Below are 8,975 nucleotides of genomic sequence, written 5' to 3'. Positions count from 1 at the left end.
ATGCCTTTGATTATAAGATACACCATTATTTTATGTACTACTACAAAAGAAAAATCACCCAAAGCAAGGAGTTGAAAAGAAGATGCTGTGTTAAGTGGATAGACCAAAGGGCTATCACCTCAACATGAGGAAAATGAGAAAAAGTATTGATACACATAAAAAGGAACCAGAAAACTTGCACACCTCCATCTTGGCACAGAGTAGAGAGAGAGAAAAAATATGTCCCCTAAAATATGAACAAGAAGCCAGTAATCATGCTGTTCAGCCCACTGAATTTACACTATCAGTATGGTCTGAAAAATCTAGAGAGACTTTATTTGAAAGTGGCTTTAGGTTGGTCATGCTCCAGGTGACTGGCAGAAGCAAACACAAATTGTCTCTGGAAGATTTTGATGGAAATCCAGGCTGAAGCCACCTCAGGACAGCACTGTTTATAAGACCAATTTCAGAGATGTTACAATGAGGAAAAAAAGGTGTATGGCAAATTGATTGCAAGTATAGCCCCCATTCTTTTCTTCCCTGAATCCATATTCTTTGCACCATGACTTTGCAGGTTCTCCCATCAAGAAGTCTATTTATTTCCCCAACACTTCAATCTCTGCTTGCCTCATGACCTGTTTGGTCTAATACAATATGACAGACATAATGGTGTGCTCGTTATAAATGTAAGCTCAAGAGACCTTGCACACTTCTACTTGTTCCTTGAATTCTGCCATTTCCAGGAAAATAAACCCTCACTAACTTGCTGACAAGCTGAGAGACCATGTGAAATAAAGCCAGTTCATCCTAACCAAGGTTTTGCTAGATCACTCAACCCAACCCCTAGCCAACCCAACAGCTGATCACAGATGCATAAGCAAGTTTATACAAGATCACCTAAACCCACCCAGGTAAACAAACCACCCTATAAGCTAGTGAGCAAGAATATTATTATTTTAGACATTACATTTTGGGAAGTTTTATTATACAATAGCTAGCTAAATAACATATATCTTAAAATCAATGAAATATAGTACTAGTATCACCTTAGCGAGCTATGGTAAGAAATTAATTGACTTAATACCTCTAAGGCATTTAGAATAATGCTTCCTACATGGTCAGTCTTAAGAAATGCTATCTAAATTATTTATTGAGGTGTTACCATGTTCAACTGAGACACTTTTGTCTCCAACTTTACTCATAAATAAAACAGGAGTTCTGATTTGCAGAATGATTGTGAAGATCAAATGCATGTAGACATATTTTATGACTATAAGATACTAAATGAAATGTGATTACAACTGCAATTACACATAAACAAATAGCTACAACACGTATATGTTGAGAAAGGTATGAACTGTAAGTGAACACAAAAAAGCAAATGATGAATTCTGTCTAGGAGACTCAGGAACGGCTTTATAGAGAAGGAGGTATTTGAATCAAAAAGAAAAGAATAGGAAAGATTTGGTAAGGTAAAAGTTACTATGAAGAAGAGTGTGGAAGGCATTCTAGGTTAAAGAAACTTCCTGTACAAAGATTTAAAGATATGAAAACATGTGTTATACGGCCATCTTGCCTAACTGTTTGATGTGACAAAAGTAGAAAGTATAAGAGGAAAAATGGTCAAAAATGAGGCCAGAAAGATAAGTGGAAAAGCTAGTCAGTCATGAATCTGGTTAAGCAAAAATGACTTTCTTCTTTAAGCAACATACATCATCAGAGGTTCTAAGAAGGCAATAATATGACAAAATCTATTTTAGACATATAATTCTGGTAGCAGTGTAAAGGAAAGATTGGAGGGAAGACAGTAAACACAATCATCTAGATGAAAAATGATCAGGGCCTGATCTAGGGTCCTGAAACTAAAGAATGAGGAAAAATAAATAAATAAATAACTAGAGACGCATTTGAAAGGCACGTTGGAAGACCATGAAAATTCTTAAGTGTGCTACAGTGTAGCAAGTCCTGAGCTAACTGCTCTCACATGTTTTCCTGCAGGTAATTCCTCTGAATTGTGAAGCGTGAACAGCACACTGTGCATGATAACACAGCTGGTGATGAAAACCTGAGTCAGCCTGCTTCCAAAGCCCACAACTATTTATTCTTATGCCTTGATCACCAATTTACAGAGAAAACCAGAAACCAAATATAAATACTAAACCCCTAATGTATTTGTTGCAATTATTGAGTTAACATCTAGATACCAAATGAAATACCTATGAAGCATAAATAAACTTTGAATTAATTCACTGAATTACCATAGAAATGAGTTTTTAAGAATGGATCATGGTCAAGTAAGACTTCATTGGGTGAAGTTAAAAAAATCACTAGTCAGGCTTCCCTGGTGGTGCAGTGGTTGAGAGTCTGCCTGCCAATGCAGGGGACGCGGGTTCGTGCCCTGGTCTGGGAAGATCCCACATGCCGCAGAGCGGCTGGGCCCGTGAGCCATGGCTGCTGAGCCTGCGCGTCCGGAGCCTGTGCTCCGCAATGGGAGAAGCCGCAACAGTGAGAGGCCCGCGTACTGCAAAAAAAAAAAAAAAAAATTCACTAATCAGATAGGATGCCACATTGAGGATTCCCAGATAGTGCAAAAATTTTATGAGTGGACTAAGGTCAAAGGAGGAAAAGTTCTGAGAGGAAAATGTTGGTAGTGAATATAATAAGGTGTCTAGATGCCAGACTATAGAATAATTCTTGAGGAGTTATTTTGCTCAGCCCTAAAAAGAGAAAAAGTATGCAAACAGTCTTCAAAATATGTGAAGAGATGCCATCCATTCAATGGGCTGAACTCTTAGTGAGTTGCTGCAGAATTTGGAACTCAGAATAATGAGTAGGAATTAGAGGAGGTACAGTTTTTGACTTACCAAAGGAAATATTTTCTATTACCTAAAGCTATCCAACTAGGAAATGAGTTCATTCACAGGGTTATGATCCCCAACTCTGGAAGTATTCAAGTATTGTTCATTCAAAACTATTTAATTGAGCAACTAAAATTTGCCAAGCTCTATTCTAGGCATTCAGGAACAATAACAATCATTGCTGACCATATATCAGAAATGATTATAGAAAGGGATTCCACATTGTTTATATAATAGACCCGTATATAATGCTTACTACATTCTAATCACTGTTTGAAATTCTTCAAAAATATTAATTTACTTAATACTCAAAACAACCTTACAAATAGGGAAACTGAGGCAAAAAGAGGTAACTTATTCAAGAGCTAGTTAGTGTCAGCACTGGAATTCAAATCCAGATGGTCTGGCTCCAGGGTCTGTGCTCTTGGCCACTATGACTGCGTGGTCACCAGCCCCAGTGGATGAAGCTGGACCATGGGAATGATAAGGTGCATCCGTGTCTCACTCCCAGAAGCCTATGAGTTCACTCATAAAGTAGTAGAAGACACTGAAGCCATTTTTTTTCCCCAAATTCAATATGCTTCCAGGGATTAGACTTGATCATGTTTTGTCGCTGTTTTCTTTTTTTTTCAAATGTGACCACACATATCCACAAAACATACATGTATACCACTGGTCCAGAATGTTTTCCTGTTTTACTCAGCTTTTAGATGTAAGAAGGTCTGGGTGTTTACAGGAGTGAAAGTTTAGAAATCTATTTTGTTATACAGAATTTATTTTAAAGAATCCATACAAACTTAAGAATTATTTCTTCCGGATATGAGATGGGGAGAATGAGAATAGAGGAAGAAGGGATTTTACGTTTTAGAATTCTGAACTATTTGTTTTCTTATTAGCATTCTTTATTAAAAACATATGGGAGACTTGTGTAAGTTAAAGTTTATTATGAAACAATAATAAGAATGTCTCTCATCTTTGTTATTAGAAAAGAAAGCAAGGATTTGGAATTGTGAACAAAATTCATGACTTCCTCTAATTCTCATAATTAGAAAATGTTGAAGCTAATAGTATGAAAATCACCTGTCATCTAACTGCCTTATTTTATAGATGAGGAAGCTGAGGCCAAGAAATTTTATGAAACGTGGATAGGGTCAGAAAGTAAACTGATTAAGTAGAAATGCACATAGAAGTCATTAAAACTATAGTCATTAAAACTATATATATAGTTATATATATAGTTATATAGTCATTGAAACTATAAAGCACTATACAAATACAAGTTTGGACACTATTGGTGCCAGAACCAGGCCTAGAACTAAGCTCTTCTCATCCGCAGGTCAGGGCTTCTGTTACTTTCTCACAGTATGTGTTCGGAGTTGCCTGCCATTATGACTCGCTTAGATATTAGTGTCAGGGGACAGAGAACCCTTGGGAAAATTCATTTAACCTTTCTTTTTTTTTTTTTTTTTTCTTTTTGCGGTATGCGGGCCTCTCACTGTTGTGGCCTCTCCCGTTGCGGAGCACAGGCTCCGGATGCGCAGGCCCAGCGGCCATGGCTCACGGGCCCAGCCGCTCCGCGGCATATGGGATCCTCCCAGACCGGGGCATGAACCCGTATCCCCTGCATCGGCAGGCGGACTCTCAACCACTGCGCCACCAGGGAGGCCCCATTTAACCTTTCTGAGTCTCAGTTTCCACATCTGTAAAATGGGGATAATAAGCGTACCTGCATCATACTGTTGTTCTGAAGATTAAATGAGAAAATTCATGTTAAGCTCATAGCCTGGAATATAGCACACTATAAATGTTATTGATATTTATTATTACTATTATCATATTACTTACCAAATCACTGGCTACAGCTGGTTTCCCACAGCAAAATTACTATTCCCTCTAAAGTAATCTGTTTTTTAACGTATCTTGATGATGGACTTTGAAATGAGACAGATGGGAGCACAAATGTCAGCACTGCCAATTACTAACTGAGGGATCTTGAGCAAACTATTTAAATTTCTAATACTCACTTTTCTAGATGAAAAATATAGTGATACTATATAGTGGAGTTGTGAGGTCTAAGGGGAAAGGCATGAAAAAACACTATACTCCTGGCATTTATTAAAACCTTCAATAATATACAGCAATCATCATTATCTATTATATCATATTATTATATGTTCTGAAGGCTTTGTGGTGCATGCAAACAACATAGTAGAAAGAGCTCAGAGGTCAGCAAGATTATTGCACCTGGGCAAGAGTTTTGCTTCATTTTATTTCCCTAGGTTTGTTTTTCTATTCAGCTATTTGACTACAGCCACCTGCATTCAAGTGAAAACTCATGGAAAAAGAAACTAAAGAGAACAATTAAGAATTCAATACCCCTCCCTGGGAAAGAATTAGGTATGGATCCATCTAGGGATCAAGCCTGTTCACTGGTCAATTCCAATCCATGTGCTATAGCCGAGAGGAGGAGATGGAAAATGGCCAGTGTCTCTGATCTACTATGTTGTGTAGCATAAATGGGTGAAAACATTGGATTTTGACCTTAAGGAGAGTCCCTGGGTCAACCCAGGATAATTCTTCAGAAAGGAATCATCAAGATGATGAGGGATACAGTGGAAGCCCAACTGTGGAGTCAATATGGGTATGTGATGGCCTGCTGAGGGGATGGAGAAAAAACCTGTGAAGGGCTGAGGTGACCATGACTGAGGCTAGGTGGGCTTTGTTGTTTTCCTGATATGCGTGATCAAGGATGCCACTAGCCATTTAAAGAGATAGGATTAAGTGGATAGAAAAAGGTAAAATACATGAAATAGAAAAGCAAGGGATCAAGAGAAGTGTTTCATTTCAACACTTCACTTGACTTAGAGCGGTGGTTGTCGATGTGTGGTCTCCAGATCCACAATATCACCTTAGCTGGTAACTTGATAGAAATGTACATTCTCAGCCCCACTCCAGGCTATTGGATCAGAAACTCTGGGTGTGGCCGGTTGGGAAGGGCATTAATCTGTGTCTGAACAAGCCCTCCAGGTGGTTCTGCTGTATGTAAATTTTAGAGGAAAATTCTCATCATTTTTCTCCCTTTTTATTCCAATCAACAATGTCTTTTTATGTCCCTATCTGAACCAAAAAGATAAGGGAGAAGGGTGCAAAGGCTAGGAGACTGGGACAGACCTACATAAATAATTTGCAAATTCCAGACTTCTGAAATTTGCAAGTTATTTATGGTAAATATACTATTTTATAGTAAAAGTGAAGGTTAACAATTTCTAATCACAGTGAAGTTTTAATCACAGTCATGCATGACTTTCACAAAAGAATAGACAATAGACATATTAGTCCAATGGAATAAATAATAAGATCAGAACAATACAGAACAGTATTTGTCAAGTGAAGAGGAAATGGCACTCGATGGGTTGCACAATGAACTGGGAACAAGTTGTCCTAGATAGACCCTTCCCTGTCACCATGGCTCCTGCCAGGCCATTTCTACCCACAGCACTGAAGGACATTATTTGCTAAAGCTCAGTTGATCCTTTGCAACGTGGATAGAAAAAGATAAAATACATGAAATAGAAAAGCAAACAGGACAATGCTGTATAAAGACTTTTCAAGTTTTCTCACATCCCTGATTCCAGCAAAAGACTAGCATTATTAGGAAAATCCTGTGGTGGAAGTTAATAAAAAAAACAGCAAATAAAAGACTGAAAATTTATTTCATCGTTTGGAAGAAAAGACATACCCCGTTGGAAGGGCATTGGAGTAAGTTTTCTGCACATCTTGCCTCACCCATTTCCTACCTGACAAGTCTAACATTGTACTTTTTAGTGGTACGAGGCTTGTTTTTATCCACCTTAACCAACAGAATGTTCTTTCAGCTGTTCCAGTGCTAAGAAGTTCTACTTTAAACTTAGCAAGTGAAAAATGGGCATTTTAAAGTTATTTCATGCGTTAGTGAGCCTCTCTTTTCATATAGTTACTAAAACCCTTGGTAAGGTGCTAATGAGAAATGCCATCTTGGGTACCAAAAATTTCTAACTAGGCTATATTTTACTGTGTATTCCATAAAGTCCCAAGGGATCATCAAATTCAAAGAGACCTGAAAATATAGAGTAATGCTGTTGCATTCTGATAGTACAAGATATATTGCCTCTCATTCACTTTTGTGGTAAAAATTAGCCTATAAAATTAGTCTATAAAATTTTCATAGCAACTTCAAAGCATTAAAGTGTAGGTCATGGAATGAAATAGCTTGAAATGAAAAATTATTGAGATTTTGCCAGTGGGTGGCACAACTGAAATTAGAACAAAGAACTAAAAGACTTTAAAAACATGTTTGGGAAATACGTTTTAAAAGTTGCTATAACTCTCTCTTAAAGAGAATGTATAATGGCAGTGGTTAGATATTCTATCATATATCGGGCTGTCCTGGTCTGCAAGTCCATGTGTAGCTAGGAGACGGGATAGGATTTTTTTTTCAAAGGTAAGGGATCTTTGCAGGATGCTCTCTTTTTATAAGTGGCATGTTCACTTCTTAGTCAAGATCCAGGTTTCCTGATATAGAAGTGCCCACTCTCTCTCCTATCTCTCGGGTAAGTGCAAACAGAGAGCCCACAGGTAGAGAGCTCGTGTCTAAGGGAGTTGACTGGCCACTGCTGGGGCTGGAGCAGATTCGGTGTTGAGTGGAAGTGCAATGAAAGCGCTGTGAGGGAGGAGAGCCTGGAGAGGAAAAAGAGAACGGAGTGAAGCCATCTGGCTACCAAGAGAAAAGAGTTCAGTTGCTTTGCCTGTAAACTCTCTCGACTCCCTACCTGAAGGATAACCGCAGGGACCACAGCGTCAAATGAAAGGGTTTATTTGATAAGAAGTCGAATCAGCAAACACCAGAGCCACCAAGGTCTGTGTTGCTCCCAGATCCTCCCGAAAGCCTGTGTTTGTTGCATGTGTGATGACTCTAGGGCAGCAAGTACCCATTTGGAAAGAGACAGGTGAAAGGTCATGATACATTAGCACTGAAACTTCTTCCAGACTCCTTCATTTTTCTCAAACACAGTTTCCTTTGATGACAGGAAGACACTCTAATATGGATGTTTCAGAGAAAAAAATTTGCTTGCTCAGAAGCCTTTGTTTTAAAGATTCACTGCAGCTGTTTCAGCAAGAAGGCCAGAAAGGATGCATATGACTCTGAGTGCCCCGTGTGCCGCCCACTGAAAATTCACTTTGCTAAATGAATTAACCTCTTTGACTCAGTTGCTTGGCTTTAAAAACAGAAACAATAATATGGCAAGGTCACAGTCTTGCAAATCTTTTTAAGCAACACACCTACACATTCAACTGTCTTAGACATCAACCACCACTTGAAGAGACCCCGGCAGCTCAAAACCACAAGTTTCCCTAAGGAACCTCAGCATCTTTCCCCAAACCTGCTGTCTGGATTTCTTTCTTTCTTTCTTTTTTTTCTTTTTTTGCGGTACGCGGGCCTCTCACTGTTGTGGCCTCTCCCGTTGCGGAGCACAGGCTCCGGACGCGCAGACTCAGCGGCCATGGCTCACGGGCCCAGCCGCTCCGCGGTATGTGGGATCTTCCCGGACCGGGGCACGAACCCGTGTCCCCTGCATCGGCAGGCGGACTCTCGACCACTGCGCCACCAGGGAAGCCCATGTCTGGATTTCCTGTCACACAATTTAGACCTTCTGCTTAGTGGCCGTTTCTTGAAACGACTTCCCCTCCTATTCTTACTGACCCGGTCTTCATTCTGATTCTCATTACTTACCTGGGTTAATGCAGCCATAATCACTCTTCCTAAGTGGCTGCCCTCACTCCAAGCTTGCCTTCTCCATTCCTCTTCCGAGAGGGACAATTTTACCTTTTTATCCTCATCAGACAGAAGGACTGGAAAGGGATGGAGAGAGACACAGGTGGAGGAGATTAGCTTCTAGAGGCATGAAATAAAAATAATTAATATTGGTGTGGGAATTTGCTCTTCCAGCTTCAACCTATTTTTTCATTCTACTGAATACCTCAAAAAGAATGTCATTAGAAGCCAGTAAAAAACAAAACAAAACAAAACAACAAAAACTTTCTTTCTTCTTTCCAAAATATCTAACATTTTATCTGTTAGGAATCCTGAAAACGAACAGA

This window comes from Mesoplodon mirus, assembly GCF_964341445.2.
Source record: "Mesoplodon mirus genome assembly, chromosome: 6".
NCBI lineage: Eukaryota > Metazoa > Chordata > Mammalia > Artiodactyla > Ziphiidae > Mesoplodon > Mesoplodon mirus.
The sequence above is the reverse complement of the archived record's forward strand: the minus strand, read 5'-3'. Positions refer to the sequence as shown.